Genomic DNA, 22,500 nt, shown 5'->3' on the forward strand with positions numbered 1-22,500 from the left:
ACCTCCAAAACAATACAGAGCCTCCCAATCAATGATGAAGACCTCCAAAACAATACAGAGCCTCCCAATCAGTGATGAAGACCTCCAAAACAATACAGAGCCTCCCAATCAATGATGAAGACCTCCAAAACAATACAGAGCCTCCCAATCAATGATGAAGACCTCCAAAACAATACAGTGCCTCCCAATCAATGATGAAGACCTACAAAACGATACAGTGCCTCCCAATCAATGATGAAGACCTACAAAACATTACAGTGCCTCCCAATCAAAGAGGAATACATTGCCTCCAAGAACACACAGCGTCTCCAACCCTTTGGAGATCCACAGACGAAGAGCGTCTCATCAAATACACACAAACACACACACACACACACATACACACGCGCGCGCGCGTCCCCATAACCAGGTAAAGCATCTAACGTGACGTGTGTTCTCGAAGTGTGTTGCTAAGCATTGTGTTGCTGGGGCGAGGTGGGTAAATAAGAGTTAAATAAGAGTTGCTTGCGTGCGTGTCTCACGAGAGAATGTGTTGCGTGGTCTTATAGTGTTGAAACCTGGTGCAGTGAGCCACATTTAATGTTGCTGGTTTTGGATTCGCCTGTGTTGCTGCTTCCCAACACCTTGTTGTGTTGTGTTGTGTTGTGCTGTGTTGTTAGTGTTGCAGGACTGGCGTGTGGGGGGTGGAGTGGGGGGGGGGGGTTCCCCTCAGTGTACATATCTGTAATCTACCTGGAGTCAACCCTGGAAACCTGTCATCTACCTGAAGTCTACTACAGAAACCCTTACTCTACCTTCTGTCTACATCAGAAAACCATTACCAACCCTTAGTCTACCTCGAAGACCTGAAATCTACTTTAAACGACTTGTTTTCTACCGCGGAGACCTGTAATCTACTTTGGAAGACTTGTCTTCTCCTTCCAAGACCTTGTAATCTACTTTAGTAGACCGTTCTCTACTTCGGAGACCCGTCTATTTCTACCTTGAGTCTACCCTGGACGGGTCGTCTCTACCCGGGGAACTCTACCTTACTCTCAAACCTCCTCCGGCGAAAGAAAGAAAATAAGGAAAACACACTTGGTTCATTCACATGTTGGTGGCTGCATTCCATCGTACCCCCCCCCCCCCCCTCTCACAGTCCTGGGAGGATGCAGGTCAGGTCTGCTGCCTCAAGGGTTACCTAAATCACTTGAAAGCCTCTTTTTCAGGGAGGCTCAGTCATGCGGCGTTCAAAGCTTCGCTACTTCAAACGAGAGAAGGAGAGAGAGAGAGAGAGAGAGAGAGAGAGAGAGAGAGAGAGAGAGAGAGAGAGAGAGAGAGAAGAGAGTCATGCGTTTGTGTGTGTGTGTGTGTGTGTGTGTGTGTGTGTGTGTGTGTGTGTGTGTGTGTGTGTGTGTGTGTATTTCCTCGTCCTTCAATGATATTCTGGCTCCCAATTTCTCTAATTTGATGTTGCGTTATCTTCCAATTACCATCCCGTTAAGGGAACAGGCGAATGTGGTCGAATATTTCCACTGCTGGTGCTACAGCGGTATGCATATATATATACCCATACCAAAGGTATATAAGGTCTAATTAATGTAACCTCTATATCATGGACATAAGTAAAGACTTACACCATGTCTATATTCGCCGGGTATCTTGCTGTGTAACTAGAAAAAAAAAGAAGAAAATGACACATTAAGTTGCTACGCTGAGAGGCCTCACTCTCCCTCCCTCCCTCTCTCTCTCTCTATCCCCACCCCATCAATCATTGCGCATCTACAATTTCGTCCGAGTCTTGGCACGCAAGCAACGGTGCAAGAAGGCCGGGGCGCAGGCGGCAAGCACGACCTGTGTGCACGGTGGTGGACCACCGCAAAGCCTGGTTCACATCACGGTATTCAAGATCCAACACCCTCACACGTCCGTGCATCGCTACACGTCTACCAGCAGGGTCCTAGCCAGCCACGACCCCCTCCTGCTATGTCTGCTTCACACAACCCCTTGCTGCTCTGCCTGCTTCACACGACCCCTTGCTGCTCTGCCTGCTTCACACGGCCCCTTACTGCTCTGCCTGCTTAACACAACCCCTTACTGCTATGCCTGCTTCACACGACCCCCTACAGCTATGCCTGCTTCTTGCCGTCGCTTGGCGCGCGAGGCACAGACGAACGCGTCGTCCAGGCCCCATGTAGGAGGGTGGTGTGACGAACAAAGACCTACTGGGGTGGACGAATCTGTCGAACCTCTGTACATCACAGACACACCAAACTGTGTTCGAGTCTGTGAAACACCGGGAGACAAAGGTGAACAGGGAAAACAGATTGACACAGAAACAGTTGATTTTCTCCTCAACAACAATAATGCATGAGGATTTCCGTGCCACATATCTACATACGCCGGAGCAACAGATGTATGTACATCCATGTGGGAGATCGAGAGCAACCAGACTGGTGTACATGTACGACATCGTTATGGTAAAAGATTACGTACACCTGTTCTTTTCTGTAGCGCGGCTCAAGAGTGAGGGCATTGTACGAGCCAAGGGCTTCTGTGAGGGGAACGTTTCTCATGTTTTGCAACACATACACACACACACACACACACACACACACACACACACACACACACACACCACTTCAATGGTAGCATGTCTGTTTTCAGATATACTGAAAGCCTTTTGTGTGTGTGTGTGTGTGTGTGTGTGTGTGTGTGTGTGCCGTTGTAGCCTATCTATCCAGGGCTCACATCAGCTTCCGTTTTCCTGTTTCCACCCCTCATGCACTTCCCCTGTTGCCCGTCAATAGACCTGTTGGGTCCTAGCTTCCGTTGCCCTATTCTGTTACTTGTTTACCTGTGGCTTTGACCTGGCCCTCAAGGATCACGTCTAACACCAGGCCATCCTACTCAAGGGTCGTATCGTGGTGCTCAAGGGTTGTTGGGTTGTTTTAGCTCAAGGGTCGTACTCAAGGGTCGAACAACCATTCTCAAGAGATGCACCGTCGTGCTTAATGGTCGTTCTCCTGTACTCCAAGTGTCGCACTCAAGGACTCTATCGTCGTGCTCGGGGGTCGTTCTGTTGCACCCAAGTGTCGCACCGCCGTACTCAAAGATTGTACCGTCGTGCTCAGGGGTCGTTCTACTTGCACTCTACCGTCGCACTATCGTCCTCAAGGGCTGGGAGGTCAATACTACACCGGCTGCTAATTTCTGGAGAGGGGGCGACAAGGGGCCTTGTAGGACACCGTGATGCGTCATCCCTACAAATGACTTATCGTCACTATGTGATAAGCGACGCCGTCGTCTGGATGTTCAATAAGCCCTTTATGGTTTATGAACGAGGATCTCTCCCTGTCATTCTGCCATCGTCGGCAAAGTCTGGAATCAAAATGCCATAAAGCTTTAGCTTGGTCAGTGAGGGTGTAGTGATGACGACATTAGCAAAACAATTTTAAAGGCGGGTGCTGTCGAGGGCGTAGTGAAGATGGCCTTTGACCCTGATCCCCGAAAAATGATCCGAGCTAAGTTCAAGGCCATCCTTAGGTCGGCCGAGGGAGCTAACAAAAAGAGATGGGGGAGCAGACCCGACCCTTAAGGTACCCCACTTGCTACGATAAGCAGATGTATGTATATGATAAAAGACAAAGGGGCTTAGATACGAACCTTGTGGTACCCCATACGTTACGACCAGTAGATGTAGACAAAAAGAATGAGGGGATCAGATACGAGCCTTATGGTACCCCATCTGTGACGATTAGTGAATGTAAAACGACAAAAAGAATGAGGGGATCAGATACAAGCCTTGTGGTAACCCCACCAGTTACCGTGAGCCAATGTAAATAAACGATGGAGAGGTGTGTGGGCCACAGACCCGAGCTCCGTGGTACTCATCATGCCGCGCCAATCCAACAGTACTAACCTTCGAGAACCTCTTGACATCCTCTTTCAGTGCTGAGGCAACTTGCGCGAAGGCGATACTCGGCTTCTGATCCGTACTTGCCCTCGCGCCTCTGCTACACTGCCTTACCCCACCACGGCGGCGCAGTCTGTGGATGTAAGTGGTACGCGTCTCCCGCAGTCTGAGAGGACCTCTTCATCTTACCTTATCTGGAGGGAGGAGACGACAGTGGCTGTCAAGTTCTCAAAACGTAGAATAAGTTCGCACAACTTCAACGAAGTTAAGACACTTGCTACAGACTCTGGGTGTCTGTGCCAGTTCATCATGGTTTGAGGGCCACTCATAACGACCGTCTATAATATACACAGACCGTTGTGTATGGTCTTCGAATTACCTTAAATACCTACAGAAGATATTACCCCCCCTTTTTTTAATTGGTGGTCTTAACGACACTGGAGGCCTTAACGACCCCTGGCTGTTGACAGGCCCCAAAACAACCAACCAACAAACCAACCATCAGCCTCAGTCATGATGCTGGTCCGTTAAGGTCTGGGTATCAACACTCTTCTTGGGAGTCAAGAGCATGGATAGACCACAGCCAAACACTCTGCCCTATACGGCCGGGGGGGAGGGGGGACGACGACCGCGATGAAATCATCCTTGTTGCCCATAAGGTCGTGTCTCTCTGTACACTATAAGAACATCCCACATCGTCTCCTCACTACACCAAGACCCGCAGCCTTTCCTCAGATCTCCCAGCACCTCCTAAATGACCACTAAGTACTCATTTATCCCCCCCTTCATGAAGACGGGGTCAAGCACAGGAGCTGAGGACATCTGCCATCCAACCCACCTTACAGAGAGCGGCCACCCCGGCCCATATACCATATGGTATACACACACTCACTCCCACTCTCACGTGAGCGCCGCCGCCGATGCTAAGCATTTACAGATTTTGCACGGCGATCCAATTTCTCTCTCCATTTGCCCCAAGTGGCTGGCGGGGTGGCGGAGGAGGAGGAGGAGAGAGAGTTCGCCACGATTTACGGGCTTTTTCCAGTTTTCTTCGCGTCTCTCTCTCTCTCTCTCTCTCTCTCTCTCTCTCTCTCTCTCTCTCTCTCTCTCTCTCTCTCTCGTACTGACTTCCTTCATTTTCTCTTTATCGACTCATTTTGCTTCCCTAGTGCCGGCCCCTCGCTTTCCTGATCTCGCCGAAATAGTGATTTACTTGCATTTCTGTGATAAAGTGATGTGTATAGTGATACAGTGATGTGTATAGTGACTCAGTGATGTGTATAGTGACAATGATGTGTACAGTGACAGTGATGTGTATAGTGATATAGTGAGGTGAATAAAGATACAGCGACGTGCACAGTGATGTGTATAGTGATGGGTATAGTGATATAGTGATGTGTATAGTGATATACTGATGTGTATAGTGATACGGTGATGCAAGTTTTCCTTCTGTAGTGCCCGGCGTGAGCACGGGCCGAGAGACAAAGAATGAACACAGTCATCGCCACCAGAAGTGCTGGTGTGCGAGTGTCACACACTCGCACACTTGTCAGACAGACAACTCACAAGAAGGTGGAGGGAGGCGTAGGAAGGAGGAGGAGGAGGAGGGAGGCGTAGGAAGGAGGAGGAGGAGGAGGAAGGAGGAGGAGGAGGAGGAGGAGGAGGAGATTCCACAGCTTCCCCGTTTGAGGAAACAACTGGCCATTATAACGGTCCATCCTCGGAGTGGTGTGAGGGGTATTCGTTATCGCGTTGCTTCTTCGTAGTTCTGACGCTGCGGTGTTCTTCTTTTGTTACCAGTGTTCTCCTGTTATGACTCAGTTGTTGGTTATGTGTTGTGTTGTTATATCTGACTGCGGGGCGCCGGCCGGTTTACTGTGTGATCCTACAGTACTGATGTGTTCGTGTTGTATTTTTAGCTGCTGTTGTATCACTGAATAGACCTTGTGGTGTTAACTCCTTGTGCACGAAGGGACGATCCGTGAGCACGACGGTACGACCAATGAGCACGACGGTACGACCCTTGAGCACGACGGGTACGACCCCTTGAGCAGGACGGTACGACCCCTTGAGCACGACGGTACGGCCCTTGAGCACGACGGTACGACCCTTGAGCACGACGGTACGAACCCTTGAGCACGACGGTACGACCCTTTGAGCAGGACGGTACGACCCCTTGAGCACGACGGCACGCTGACCCTTTCAAGAACGACTAATTACCTTTGGGGCTATAATGGCCTCGCCTTAGTCCTGACCTTTAAAGGTCAGGACGGGAAAAAAAACGGGGAGGGGGGGAGTGAGAGGAAGATGGGAGAACAGTCCATTACAACATGGTAGGGAATGATCGCTACATTATTTATAGCCAAGTACCGAAAACGGCATCGGTACATTCGCAAGACAATCTCACATGTTTACCAAATGGCGTCCCAGCTTCGTCTCTTCGATGCATATCCACTGACGGTTATATTTCTCTCTTGTGTCTCCCCTGATGATGTGATTATGACACGAAAGTGCACTTGGGAACTTTTCGTGTTTCATTTTCCCCGTGGACTCATAGGAATATATATATATATATATATATATATATATATATATATATATATATATATATATATATATATATATATATATATATAAAGCTCTTCCTAAGCCCCATACACGACCTGGCGTCACATACCCTTCATCAGAACAGCAAAATGACCCAGGCTTTCTTTCACTAGGCTACACAGCAGGCACGACGTGGTACGGGCGCACGTGGAGTCCACAGCAGGCACGACGTGGTACGGGCGCACGTGGAGTCCACAGCAGTACTGCATTACACGTATAACTAAAGCTGTCGCTATAAGACATGGCCGGGCCAGCCCGCTCTTGCTTCTGGGAGCCGCGCAAAGCCGTGGAAACCCTCCCCGACACACACGCGCGCGCGCGCCCCACCATCAACATGAATCGCATCTCCATCTATACCCTGTGGAGATATCTATCTATTTATCTATCTATCTATTCCCTCCCCCCCCCAACATTCCTCTCTGTCCGCGGGTGAAAGGATATTTGACAGCTAATGGCCATCATCGGTCGTTCTGTGACTGACGACGACCTCCAACGATAATTAGGTCGTTACGCTTGAGAGAGAGAGAGAGAGAGAGAGAGAGAGAGAGAGAGAGAGAGAGAGAGAGAGAGAGAGAGAGAGAGAGAGAGAGAGAGAGAGAGAGGGCATAAACTTCGATGCGTAATTTTTGGATACCCCGCCCGCCCGCCCGACTTGAAATTATTTACTGACTGGTAACTATCGCCTAGGGTTGCCAGAGGCAAAGGAATATTATATAATCTTCATTTATCGACGAATTATTATAGTAATGTCTCGGTGACACCTCTTTCATCTTTTTTTTTAGGGAAAAATGGTTGACTTCGATATTGATGAAGGGGGGGCACGAACGCTCCCTCGTAGTGAGACGAGACAGACACACACAACACAGACGCAGAGCACCGCGTCGTCGTCCGAACGCTGCTAAATGTGGGTTAATAATAGCGTCGGGTTGCTGTGTGTGTGTGTGTGTGTGTGTGTGTGGGCAGACGACGCCGGGCGGGGGGTGAAGAGGGAGGGAGGGGAGAAAGGACGGGGGAGTGGGGTTGGGGAGGGTGCTGCCTGGAGACGTGGTTGGGGAGAGAGAGAGAGAGAGAGAGAGAGAGAGAGAGAGAGAGAGAGAGAGAGAGAGAGAGAGAGAGAGAGAGAGGATGCTAAGGTGTGAGGGATTTACGCAGACATTCTAGAGACCTGCGGCGTGACGCCGGTAACGCAACCGTACGCTCCGCGAGCGATCGATCGACACCGGGCGTAGGAGTGACGCAAAAGACCCTCCCTCCACTGCGCCGCCCAGGCCCCCCCCCAACCCTCCTCGCCTCCCCCCGCCAGGAGCGGACCCTGGCCCCTGGTGGGTGGGTGGGTGCGGGTGGATGGTGGCGAGAGAGAGAGAGAGAGAGAGAGAGAGAGAGAGAGAGAGAGAGAGAGGACACGTGTGGTAGCGGCCCTCCTCCTCCTCCCTCCATCCCTCCCTGGAAGCAAATGTCATTCGGTCACAAGTCCGCCTCCAGACGCACATCTCTGTTGCTGCTTCAGCACACTCGTCGTGCATTACGCCACAGTGGTGCCTTCACCCCCACACCCCACACCGCCTCCTAACCTTATACATACACATGTATGTACAGTGTCTCACGTACACACACACACACACACACATATGTACACCGACATTCACTGACCAGAGAGTGAAGGAAGGTGATAAGGTGTATTTTAAGTGATGGGTATTTCCCCGATCCGAATTTTGGACCAGAGCCCCGTTACCTCAGCGGGTCATAACGCTGACCACCGCACCACGGAGGCGCGCGCGTGTGTGTGTGTGTATTTTAGAATAGGATGGCACCTTTACCTAATACATGTCTCCCAAATGACCCCCGACACTACGTAAACATTCCACAAACAGGCCAAGCAGAGAGAGAGAGAGAGAGAGAGAGAGAGAGAGAGAGAGAGAGAGAGAGAGAGAGCCCGGAAACCATCGACCAATCAGAACGCCGTCCACGGCCGATAGGGTAAAAACCCATCACTGGAGACAAGGCTGTTAACCATACAGTTAACGACCCATTCACCTTAAGAAAAAAAAAAAAAGAAACAAGATTAACAATCGGACGTGTATCAAAGAGATCTTGAGAATCACCAAAGGCTTGGATAACCTGGATCTAAACAGGTGTTGTTAAAGGCTTCTGATCACTTTGCTGTTACTGTCGACCACGGACACCAGCTCATGGACGGAAAGCTCTCGCTTCCAATACGTCAAAGTATTTTTCCGCATCGACAGGAACTTTTACCGAGAATCGATTAACATTTAAAGAGGAGTTGAAAGCAACGCCACACACACGTTTTCTATCAGGCCTGAGAGATAATTCGCGCCAAGACCACGACTTACATTGTGAGCACCTCCGTGGGTGTAATTATCATATAATGTAATTATCATATCAGGTAATTTTTGACCTGATTATCTTATACTTAAACAGCTCGGAGCTCGTGTTGCTCATCTCTCTCTCTCTCTCTCTCTCTCTCTCTCTCTCTCTCTCTCTCTCTCTCTCTCTCTCTCTCTCTCTCTCTCTCTCTCTCACACACACACACAACAGGACACACAGGTATTATTCCGTTGTGCTCAAGTGTAGCATAGGTCTTGCTCAAGTTTATAATAACTGCTCAGGTGAGCAGCAATACCTTTAACCTGCAGTGTCATTTAACTGGTTACGTTATGTAACAGCAAACTCTTCATAGCCAGGAAAACCCATCAACAATAAAGATGACTATGGGTGGATGAACAGCTGGGTTGACTGTGGACCGACTGCCGTAACCAGGATTCGAACCTATACCCTCTCGACCCCGGGCGGCCCCCGTGAATGCGTCAGGGTCAGTACTGAACGCTGACAGCTCACGCCACGGAGACCCATGCGAAACAACCCCTCCCCCCAAGCACTTAAAATTAAGTAATCGGATCAACAACCACCACAACCACAACCACAACTTGCTCTGTCCATGTGTTGTGACTGGACGCGCTAAGCTGGGCAGGAGCGGGTCGTTGACTTGTGGTGGTGGCTTCCTCCTCCCTTTGGCAAAGTTCAGTCGTAAGTCATTTTACCAGGACAAGAGACACGCATCCCAATCAAGGATTACAATCCCAATACCAATCGAACAACATATGAATTGGAAAATGGGTGAATGTCCCAATACGTCCCACTTGAACTAATCCCTGTGCGCGAGTTATGTCCCAGGGGGCAATGCACAACATCCCACTGTGTCACAAGAGGGGTAATATCCCGCGTGTTGTACCACCCTACTCACACAACCTCCACCTCCCCAGGAGAATGATCACACAGTCATACGCTTCGGGATATCAGGTCGTCCCCAAACAAACCCCCCAGTTACAATAATTTAGACATACAGTGCCCCGAGCACCGTCCCACGGTCTCTCTCTCTCTCTCTCTCTCTCTCTCTCTCTCTCTCTCTCTCTCTCTCTCTCTCTCTCGTCGCCTCTCAGATGCAGCGGGATGATGGCCACAGACTGTAAACAGCGGTGATCTCCACGCACGGCCACTCCGCCAGTGGGCGGTGTTCGCCGTTTTGGGACACTTGTCGTAGGCGACACAGAACACTGTAAACACACGTACTTCGCAAGAGGCCACGAGCGACCACACCTGCCAGCGTTCCGCTTTCTGGCTCTCTTTCAGCACGACACCCTTGGGGGTATCACGGCTCTCATAAGCCTTGTGAGATAATACCTTTTGCCACCATCTCAAGCGTTGGTTTTTCAGGGGCACGCTTCCATCCCTCGTACCTGTGGGTTTACTCCGAGTCTTCCCCGTGTTTCTTGCCTTCGTCTCAACCGAGGTGCTACCTCCGGCGAGGCCATAGCATCTCTTGCCTCACTGCGCTTGGAGGAGGACCTTGGTCCTGAAATCCCCCTTGAACCTAACACTCTCCCTCGCCTGTCATACACATACCCCGATCAGTCTAGCCTTGTCACACACACAGCCAGACCATAAGTCAGTTCATCGACGTGTAGGGAGTGAGTATCCAATACACCACTCCATGCACAAACATATATTAATACGAACATGAGCAGGCAAGAGCAGGCAGTCAGCAGCGGGATGCTGGGACGTGAGTCGGTTGCTGTCAGCTGATGATCCAGCTCTGGTGGATGATTCCAGTGTGAAATCGAGGTTATGAGGTTTAGCAAGGTTGAGGGTCAGATTACGGTGGGATGTGAGTTGGAATGGAGAAAACCTGGAGGAAGTGAAGTGGTTTAGATACCTGGGAGCGGACTTGGCAGCGGATGGAAAGAAACAGTTATCAAAACGGCCCACACATTGAGTTGACAACAGTAATCATGTGACGCAGCAGCTTGCCGAGTATTGCGTGGTCAAGCTAGTGGTGGGGGGCACACAAGCAGCCAGCTCTCGGGATTACAAACCACAGTAATACGTACAGAGGAAAGACAGTGAACCAACACTGCGGCGTAGGGCAGGGGAGTCAAGTTTGGAAGTTAGCCTGGGACAGTTTATAAGTAGGACCGCTTTCGACTCTCTTTTGTCAAATAAGGATGCCAAGCTAGAACCACCCCAGATGTGAGAGCAGTACTCCATACAAGGACGATTCAAGCCTTTGTATACACGGAGCAGCTGCTCAGAAGCAAAGATACTTCGACATGTAAACAGGACACCCAGTTTCTTACAGGCAGACTTGGCTATTCCCGTAATGTGGGGTGACCAAGAAAGAGTGGATGTTACAGTAATACCACGCATGTTCACTGAATCAAGAGGTGGAATTACAGAACCGCCAAAGGAGAGAGAAAAGTCTCGATAGCGAGACGTGGTAGAAACTGGGTCTTGGAGGCATTCAAACTTAAGCAGATTTCCTCTTCCCAACTCACATTATCCTGTCCAAGGACGAGTCTTTCTGAGAAAGTGTGTGACGAGACGAAATGCAGATTGAGCGAGAGAGGAAGCAGACCTGAAGGACTTAGAGGAAGACCGTAATAAACATATATATATATATATATATATATATATATATATATATAGAGAGAGAGAGAGAGAGAGAGAGAGAGAGAGAGAGAGAGAGAGAGAGAGAGAGAGAGAGAGAGAGAGAGAGAGAGAGAGACGCAATTACTCGAACGTATAAACCCAAACCTACATGAACCGATGCTGCAATCTCTTATCAGACAGAGGGACACTTGAACGCCACCTGCATATCTCGTTATCCCACATTCCTTCCCTTCATTCTGCATGTCTGCAACTTACATGGGAAGATGGGCCTCGCCAGGGATGGTCTATCGGTATATAAAGGCATATCCGACAGGGCGGTGAGAGGGAGGGCTGTGTGGTGGTGGTGGGGGTAAGAGCCATGAGATGGGCCGGCTACCAACAGCTTGATCGACCCAACGTGCCCAGGCTGCCAGACCCCATCAACCTGGGCTGTGTGTGTGGGGGTGTTGACGGAGGAAGCCCTCCCCCCCGTGTGCTAAAGGCCTCAATAGGTACGGCGAGATGACCCCTCCCGACCTGTGTGAGTTAGGGAGGAGAGAGAGGGAGGGAGGGAGATATCCTACGTGCCCCCCCTCCTGCCACACACCATCCAATCAACAACAGGTGTCCGGCGCTTGCAAGCAAACTGCAAAAAAACACTCACAAAAAAACACTGTTCAGGCACAATGCGCTGTGATAAGTACACAGCAGAAATGGTCGGGAATATTACGATGAGTTGTAAGTTCGAGCTGAGCTGAGTTATACTACTACTACTACTACTACACTACTACTACTACTACTACTACTACTACTACACTACTACTACTACTACTGCTACTACACTACTGCTACTACTACTACTACTACTACTACACTACTACTACTACTACTGCTACTACACTACTACTACTACTACTACTGCTACTACTACTACTACTACTACTACTACTACTACTACTACTTCTACTACTACTACTACTACTACTACTACTACTACTACTACTTCTACTACTACTACACTACTACTACTACTTAAGAGGGAGTTACTTACGTTACTTATATCCACTGCCACAATCACTACGGTGATAGCCATCTGGGAGATGATCATATAAACCAACACGTTATATACATTCTCTTTATACATATAAACAATCTCATATATCGGAGACAGAATCTTTAGGCCTCTTTTTTTTCCCACCGTGGAGCTGACGTCAGAATCAGAAGTTTGTCTCAAATCACTCATTACTCGTCGTAGTTCTCTGTATACACACACACACACACACACACACACACACACACACACACACACACACACACACACACACACACACTACTCTGTACCAACACCCAAATTACGACGCCACATACACTAATGTTACGACGTCACATACACTGATGTTACGACGCCACACACACTGATGTTACGACGCCACACACTGATGTTACGACGCCACATACACTGAAGTTACGACGCCACACACTGATGTTACGACGCCACATACACTGATGTTCTTAGAAGACAACTCGAGTGTTCAGGTTTACGTTAGAGAACTGGCCGCTCAATTACGGGGTTCGCTCGGTGACGTCACGTCTGAGCGTGACACGAGGCACAAATGTGTGTGTGTGTGTGTGTGTGTGTGTGTGTGTGTGTGTGTGTGTGTGTGTGTGTGTGGACTGCGGCACGTAGTATTGCTTCCAAATGACTCATCACAGTGGAAGTGGGTGCCGACACACACACACACACACACACACACACACACACACACACAAGATCCCCTCCCACGGTAGCTCGATAGCTAACTCTCTCTCTCTCTCTCTCTCTCCAGCACGGTAACGACGACTCCCCCCTCCCCCCCCCCCCCCCGGGCACCACAGCAGCAGGGAGGGGGAAGGTAGAGAGGAGGGGGGGGGTGGCGAAGGGGTGGGGGGTGGTTTCCCCCTCCCACTGAGCCAGACGGGTCGTAACACGATGAACGTACGGTTTCTCCCGTGTTGTAATATCAATTATGCGACGACACGTAATACCCAGGTTGCCCGCGCGCCAGCACCACCGCGACGCCACAACCCGACACACGTTTTCTACACTTCTGGCGGCCTGGATGAGTCCAATCACCCCTGCTGGTATCGAGTTACCAGGTTACCGCGAGGCTTTTGACCTACAGTCTGGCTCTACGGGTATTCCAAGTATTCATCTTCACTTTAGACCGTCGCCCACATACGGAATATTCCCATCGTATTCTGAACGTCCTATGATATATCTCAATACTCCCCAAAAATAGTCGAAGTATTCCTGAATATTCGAAATTCTCCACCACACACTGCGAAGACCGCCCCATATTCGAAATACACCACAATATACGAGGTATTCCACTGTGTTCAATACACGCCAATACTGAATACTCCATAATCTTCATGGTAGTACTTCACATGGGAAATGTACCCAGCACACTCGCATTACGTCAGATATTCCATTCAATTGAGCCCACCAGCGTCGTGCACGAATACTCTCCTCTTTACATAACCCAAGCAGAGGCAGAAATGACGACCACCAAACTCCACGCGAAGCCACCACTTCGGCATGACCCTCTCCCGGCCAATGTTTTGACGGACACATGGGGTCAAATCCACACACCGAATGCGCGGTGGAAGGGGGGGTCGAAGCCACGCCACACACCCCCTGCCCCCTCCCTAGCCCGGCCCAAGCCAGCCAATCACCCGCTGAACCTCGACCCTGACCTACATGTGAAGTTCGCTACATCCACCTTGTTCTTCCCTACGACCCGTGAAATCCAACCCTGAACTATGATGAGGACTTACAACCCCAGATATATATATATATATATATATATATATATATATATATATATATATATATATATATATATATATTTCTTTCTTTTCTTTCATACTATTCGCCATTTCCCACGTTAGCGAGGTAGCGTTAAGAACAGAGGACTGGGCCTTTGAGGGAATATCCTCACCTGGCCCCCTTCTCTGTTCCTTCTTTTGGAAAATTAAAAAAAAAAAAAAAAAACGAGAGGGGAGGATTTCCAGCCCCCCGCTCCCTCCCCTTTTAGTCGCCTTCTACGACACGCAGGGAATACGTGGCAAGTATTCTTTCTCCCCTATCCCCAGGGATAATATATATATATATATATATATATATATATATATATATATATATATATATATATATATATATATATATATATATACATATATATATATATATATATATATATATATATATATATATATATATATATATATATATATATATATATACATATATGACACTTTCCACCATTCGGTGATTTCCAACTCGTTAAACATTTTGGTGACTCGTTAAGCCGTTTTTTGTCTTCTTGTGTGTGTGTGTGTGTGTGTGTGTGTGTGTGTGTGTGTGATTCAACGCGTCACTGAACCCCCCCCCCCCCTCCCCGAGCGTGTTGGAGGGAGTTCCCGCAATGGCTTTAAAGACTCCTCCTCCTCCTCCTCCTCCTCCTCCGTGTACTCAATGACCTCTTCGGCAGGTCTCTTCCCCTCCCCCCCCCCTCCCATCGTTCAAGGCCCCTCCTGTACCTTCAGACCTCAGCGTCCACCCCGTCAACGCCTTGCAAATCCCTGGACCTCCACGATGTCGTACTTCAAGGAAGACCTCCTTCTCCTCCTCCTCCTCCTCCTCCTTCCTTCTACCTGACCGCTCTCGAAATCCTCGGTCTTTTACGACCCTTCCTGTACCCTGGCAGCCTCCACTTCCCACCCGCCTTAAAGCCCTGGCCACATCGCATCTCGCACTTCACGGGTTGGACCCTGACGACCCTTGACCTTGACCTCCCATACGTCAAACTCCAGTCTGTACCCAGAGAGAGACAGACACACACACACACACACACAGACACTACCGCTTAAAGTCCATGTTCTGAACCCAACACCACCACACCACACCACCTCTCTCTCTCTCTCTCTCTCTCTCTCTCTCTCTCTCTCTCTCTCTCTCTCTCTCTCTCTCGCTCTTGTACCTCACCGTATCGCAATGATGGGGTTGCGACCCCCACCCCCCACTCCCTCCCCCTCATACCAAAAGAAGGTGTGTGTGTGTGTGTGTGTGTGTGTGTGTGTGTGTGTGTGGTTCCGGGTCCCATGCCGTAATCTGTGGCTTTGAGGACGACAGAGTCTTAAAGCCTCCGCCCCTCGTCTCCTCCCCACTACACTGGTCGTGGTTGGGGCGCCGCCACCACCACCAAATCCACGTCCTAGCGACCAGACGTAACCTAGACACACCGACATGACGTCTTGGGGTGGAGAGGGAAGGGAATTTTAAGAGACGGCGACGTAAACCAACGACTCGCGGTACCACGGCTTGGGCGAAGCCTCACCGCACGTCCAGGCGCCGTGCCACATGACCTCGGCAACACGTAGCGCCACCCTCCGCCACACTCGGTCGTCACCTCGGCAACACGTAGCGCCACCCTCCGCCACACTAGGTCGTCACCTCGGCAACATACAGTCGCTGTACCATGTACCACACACTCCCTCCCACGTACTGTACCGTCATCCTGTCATGTACCACACACTCCCTACTCCCACGTCCTGTACCGTCATCCTGACATGTCCCACGTCGCTCACAGCGGCCTCTGGAGTGCGTGCGGGAGGAGACAAATTACTCCTGTGCGCTCGTAACGACCGACCAACCACCTCTCCAAGTGGGATTACCCTCTCGTCGAGGTTGGCCCTGTTCTCGATCCAAGGGAGGAGGAGGAGGAGCAGGGTAGAGGGGGTGGTGTGTATATCATCTCCCTGCTCCTGAATGAAGCGCAACCTTAAAAAAAACTAACTGCAGGAGGAGACGACCCCCCCCCCCCTCCATAAAAGTGGCCCAAGGACGACAATAACGACAGTGGGTTGTAATGAGCGAATCACCACCACGTATGAGTCGTGGTCACCTCCAGGCTTCGTCTTCATCTTCTCTTCCCACTAGATTATACCCGGGACAATATCCTGGGATATATCCCGGTATATCTGAAGTACGGGGATGTATTCCAGCAGCGAGTCCGGGGTTATACTGTAGTATACCTTCTAGTGCCTTGGTCGTACGTCCAGGTTCATAACAGTGTCCAGAGAGGCAGCCACGTCAGCCGTTCAAATATATATACTTTATTTTCCTTTTTTTCTTCGACATGAACTTCGGGGTGTGAGAGCCATTCACACTTGGCGGGGGGGAACCCGAGACACTGCCTCGCTCTCCACTACATATATAAAAAAAAAGAGATACAAAAAAAAAAACCCCGCGTGCGAAGTGATCTCCCTCACCAGTGGTGGTGGTTGCTGCAGACAGGGCTGGGCTGGGCCGGGCGCCTTGTGGGGGGGAGGGGGGTTTACTAAGGAGGTGGGGGGGGTGTTTGCTTTGGGAGGGGGGGAGGGGGGGAGGGGGACTAACAAGGTCACCAATACGGATGTGCCGCCTCTCTCTCTCTCTCTCTCTCTCTCTCTCTCTCTCTCTCTCTGCTGACTCAGCTGGTGTGTGTGGTGTTGGTAGCACTGCCTCTCTTCACAGTGGTCCTCTTCTCTCCACTGTGGGAGACGTGGTCCTCGCGCGATGTACTCCTCGCGTCCTCGAGAGAGCACCGTGTCCTCGCTAGATCTCGTCAGAAGGGTACCATGTCCTCGCCAGTTCTCATGAGGGAGTACCATGGCCTCGTTAACTCTCACCAAAAAGTACCGTGTCCTCGCCAACTCTCACTAGGGAGTAACAGGTCCTCGCCAACTCTCACCAGGGAGTAAGTAGCAGGTCCTTGCTAACTCTCACCAGAGAGAGAGAGAGAGAGAGAGAGAGAGAGAGAGAGAGAGAGAGAGAGAGAGAGCATGACTTCGCCAGCTCTCACCAGGGAGAGGCATGACCTCGCCAACTCTCACCAGGGAGAGGCATGACCTCGCCAACTCTCACCAGGGAGAGGCATGACCTCGCCAACTCTCACCAGGGAGAGGCATGACCTCGCCAACTCTCACCAGGGAAGAATCGAAGGTGAACGTGGTCCCGCACCAACCAGTCATATTCAACCACTGGGTATGCAGTGGGTACAACACCAGTGGGGTAGGTGGAGGCAAGCACAGGGTATGCAGAGAGAGAGAGAGAGAGAGAGAGAGAGAGAGAGAGAGAGAGAGAGAGAGAGAGAGAGAGGGAGGGAGGGAGGGAGCCTGGTGGCTCCCGTCTCGTCAGTATGGGAGAAGAGGATTAATTCAGCTGCTCACGTTTTTGGTCACTACCTGCCCGGCTGACCACCAAGCGCCCCGTCTCTTGCTTTCACGCCAGGCGTGCACACACGTCCACCACGCATTCCTCCACCAACCCTCGTCTCTGTCATGGGCCAACGGTGGCGTTGTACAGTCCACACGATGAATGGTGATGGCCACGAAACGCGAAGGGTTCGGGGAGCCAACACTACGACACATTATACAGTATGTACCCGACGAGCAACAAGGCTGACTAGCAGACGTGGAGCTCCCTATTCGAGGTTTCCAGATATAGAACAGACCAAAAAACACAACATCTTGCAGTTTAATCTACCTCAGTTTGAGAAGTAAGGCAGTGCAAGGAAACAAGACAGTCAGATGGTCTCCTGCGAGCTCTGAGGTTTCGTGGGAAAGGGAATGAGGAGGAGGAGGAGGAGGGAAGACAGTGATGGAAGGAGGGAATTATAACGGTCAACCCTCGTGAGGTCGGTCAACACAACAGAAGCTGTGGGAAGCAGCATCCAGACTCCAGGTCGTGGAGGGATGGGACACGACGGAAGGACACGAGCGAACACCTGTGGAGGAGGGAGAAGGATGCAGCATCGTGGCTGACGCAGGGGAATCCCATGTACCCAACAGCGACTACAATCCCAACGCAACGAATACCTACTGAAGGTGAAGTCATCGAAGGGGGGGTTTACTCCCAGAAGCCCTAGCTGGGCCAAGCCCGACGGAGGAAGATGTAACAATATATATATATATATATATATATATATATATATATATATGGTCCCGCCAGTGGGGGACAGGCAGGGCCCCCCCCCCCCCTGACCACTGGGAACCGTTACAGTGTGGGCAACGCTACAAAAACCACACGGCGTCTGCGCCAGACACACCTACGCCGCCTGCCACTATCTTATTACCTCTGTCCAGCCAGGTAAGTCACCGTCGTCCTCGTGATGTTAATACCATCCGGGGGACTACCACTGCTCACGTGACTTTAGATCTCCACTCCCCCTTCAGGGAGCGGGGCGCCTGCATCTCCCTCCAAGACCGGTACATGGTCTGCTGAGGTCATTGGATTCCTGGACCTCGGTTGTATATCCCCGACTCCCTACAATCGCTCCTCAACCCACACGTTTTTTGGCAGTACTGTGAGGCCGCCGCCGGCCGGCCGGCTTGGCCATATCCTCACACCGAGGCATTAAGTAACGACTGCGGGAGGCAACGTTGTAAGGTTCCTTGCCTCCACACGTTCTCCTGAAGGTGGTGTGGTGTCTTCTGCCGGAGGCGAGGCCCAGTGTCTCTGCTCCAGAGCGGTCGAACTGCGTGCGACGCGAACTTTCAGTCGAGTTGAGCAGCCACCGTCGCGAACTTTCCCCCACCGCAAAGTCCTCCTTGACCAAGACAGGACAACGCTCTCCTCCTCCTCCTCCTCCTTCCCTCTCTACGTACACTGACCATGAAGTGTGACGTCATCTACAGTTTGGCCAGAGGAGACAGTGCGTCACCAAGACTCGCGTCCCGGCGTCTCGGGGGAGGAGGCAGCGGATCAGATCCACGTAGGAAGTGACTCTGTACATTTCCCCAGTGCTCAGCGTTCGACCCAAAGCAACGACATTCTTGGGGTTCTTACGTTACCCGCGCGAGGTCCCCCAAGCAGGTAAAGACACGGAAGCAAGCTCCATAACCTTAGACTGGTGGCGCGTCAAGGACCATACATGCATGGCCAGCGTCGGAGGAACCATCTCCCAACACCTTCGTCAGGAGTTAGCTCGACTCGAACTGGTGGCTGTACCTCGACGCTGACGTGCCTTAACGACGACCCCACCCCCTCCTGTGGCAGTCGACAGGCCAGAAGCCTCAGCCTAACAACCAGTTAACAGTCTTGGTTCTGCAGACTGGTCTACCCTCCACAGGTCTGGTCTGGGGGAACACAAATTCCTCCACCAATCCTCACGACCCGCCGGGCTGCCTGACCCCCAGGTACTGCGCTGCCCTTCCTAACGGGACTGCACCTCTCGGGGGTGGTGGGAGGAACCTCTGAGTGGTTCATGATCACCAGGTCCTCCCTCCTCCTGCGACGCCAGATCCTCCTACTCATCCTGGCACGTCGGACATAAGATGCCACCTTAGACGGGGCTTCACTGTAGACTCACTAACACCCATAACCATGAGCAGACACACACACACACACACACACACACACACACACACACATAAACACACACACACACACACACACATAAACACACACACACACACATACATATATATATCTTTATTTTATTTTGCCCATATATAAGGTGGGCCAGATGGATTAACCCAACAGTCAACCCGTTATTCACGTTAGGAAATACCTCCTTCCTCCCCCACCAGGGAAGACACTGTAAAGGGTCGAGGGAAAAAAAAAGAAAGAAAAGAAAAGAGGAAGTAAAAGTCTGCAACATTTTACACAATCTCTGCAAAGAGACCGCTCGAGTATGCACCAAGGACCTCAACACTTCCAGACTAGTCACTTCCCTTCCTCTGGCGACCAGAATACCAGTCTGTCCGTCTCTCTCTCTCTCTCTCTCTCTCTCTCTCTCTCTCTCTCTCTCTCTGCAATAAGCTGGGCGCGACGTCGACCCATATGGTTCTCGGGCACGACAGCGCGAGGAAGGAGGGCCCTCCCACCCGCCCGCCCGCCCTCGCGCCCCCCGTAACTACACCGGTGCGACCTTCTAGTACGACGGTACGACCCCCCAACCCTCCCATCCCCCCACCCGACCACCACGACGCCGGTGCGACCGAAGGGAGGAGGGGAAGGAGGAGAGGAGGAGAGGGAGGAGGGGAGTTATTATGGCCAGAGAGAGAGAGAGACCCTCCAGACCAGCAGACACGACCGTCACACAAGTCTTCGCTGGGAGGGTTAGAAGAAGACCACCTCCACCCCTCCCGCCCCTCAAACGAACCAACCAACCAGCCAGGCAGTCTGTCTCAAGCCTCCTAGACTTTCACTCACTCCCCTCCTCCTCCTCCTCTTCCTACTCCTCCCCCATGAAATGCCTTTGTTTTAGCTGCTAATGCTGCCTCCCTCCCTCCGTCATCAAATCCCAAGGGCACGTAAAGCTTAACCCACGACCCGATGTGACGCGAGTCTATCCATCATCTCTTACGATCCCCCCCTCCCTCACTCCTCGCTGCTCTGTCACTGTCCTGTATCTTTGCCCCTCAACACACACACACACACACACACACACACACACACACGTATTCCAATCCCTCATCCTTAGCGTCGAGGTCTGTTCTTCCTCCGATTACCACGGCGGAGGCATCGGGTATCGGATGCGCGTTCCGACAACGGTGTCTGCGTCTTCCTCCGTCACCACAGTCCGCTCCTCCATCTTCCTCCTCCTTCAGGAGGCGGGGATGCTGCACATGCCCTTCTTGGGTCGCTAACGTGCAGGATGTGTGTGTGTGTGTGTGTGTGTGTGTGTGGGGGGGGGGGGGGCAACAGTGCACACCCCCAGGAAACGATAGCAGTAATCTGCATATGAACGTATTATCACCATTTTTCTTTTTTTTTTTCCTCATTAATGTCGAAGGTTACGGTCACTGGACACAAAGTTCTCGCAGAAGCCAAGTCTTGCTTGATGTGTAAGAAAGACCTAATAGCAAAGGAGGAAGAGGAGAAGAGGATGAGGAGGAGGAAGAAGAAGAGGATGAGGAACCAAAGTGGAAGATGAGGAAGAGGATGAGGAACCAAAGGGGGAGAGGAGGAAGAAGAAGAGGATGAGGAACCAATGGAGGAGAGGAGGAAGAAGAAGAAGCCACCAGTCTTGGAGGGAGTGGCTCATGCCTCTCATCGTCCCACCAAGCTGTACACAGTCGACCGTCTGACTAAATTGGACTCTGGTGGTGCGTCGCGGGGCCGTCCACGTCCAACCACGTCCCACTTCTCGTGTAACGGGTCCAGAAAACGCATACCACTCGCAAATTGGTTCAGTCTAATACGATGAGTTTGACCAACGGCCCAAGACTGAACCTCGAAAACTGGTGGATGCCAATTACCCTTCTGCCGTTGGATCCCCTTCTATGGGGGGCTACAGCAGCGGCCAGGAAACTGGCCACGTCCACCGGGAAGGATCGCAGGACCAGATGGGCAGTGATGTGAATATTGAGCTAATAAGGATCATAGATCTAGGGTCAAAAATGATTCTCGGACGTGAGCGATCTTGTGACTTTTTATGTCAATGCGTGTAAAGCTGGGAAGATGTGTGATGTCCGGTACACACACACACGGGAAAGTGCAACTCGTACCTACCTAGGGAGTGTAGTTTCTGACTGGTGTGTTTGTGGGAGGTAAGGGGGCGGTTTAGTCTAGTTATCATAATGTGTTTTCAATGCTATATATATATATATATATATATATATATATATATAGAGATGTGCGCAGGAGGATGGATGTGCTAGAAATGAGATGTTTGAGGACAATGTGTGGTGTGAGGTGGTTTGATCGAGTAAGTAACGTAAGGGTAAGAGAGAGGTGTGGAAATAAAAAGAGCGTGGTTGAGAGAGCAGAAGAGGGTGTTTTGAAATGGTTTGGGCACATGGAGAGAATGAGTGAGGAGAGATTGACCAAGAGGATATATGTGTCGGAGGTGGAGGGAACGAGGAGAAGAGGGAGACCAAATTGGAGGTGGAAAGATGGAGTGAAAAAGATTTTGTGTGATCGGGGCCTGAACATGCAGGAGGGTGAAAGGAGGGCAAGAAATAGAGTGAATTGGAGTCATGTGGTATACAGGGGTTGACGTGCTGTCAGTGGATTGAAGCAAGGC

General features: G+C 50.9%; 1 protein-coding gene across 3 annotated transcripts in view; it reads right to left on the reverse strand.

Annotated features, from left to right (window-relative positions):
* Positions 1-22,500, reverse strand: part of LOC139748380 (uncharacterized) — a 130,841-nt gene that overhangs the window by 88,852 nt on the left and 19,489 nt on the right. The window contains exon 3 of one of the 3 annotated variants that reach the window (XM_071661496.1): positions 3,902-4,089. The exons of the other annotated variants lie outside the window; for them this stretch is intronic. The gene's annotated coding sequence lies outside the window, so the exon portion shown is untranslated. The remainder of the gene's footprint in view (positions 1-3,901; positions 4,090-22,500) is intronic. 3 annotated transcript variants of the gene reach the window in all.

This window comes from Panulirus ornatus, chromosome 73 (assembly GCF_036320965.1).
Source record: "Panulirus ornatus isolate Po-2019 chromosome 73, ASM3632096v1, whole genome shotgun sequence".
In the NCBI taxonomy this organism is placed as follows: Eukaryota; Metazoa; Arthropoda; class Malacostraca; order Decapoda; family Palinuridae; genus Panulirus; species Panulirus ornatus.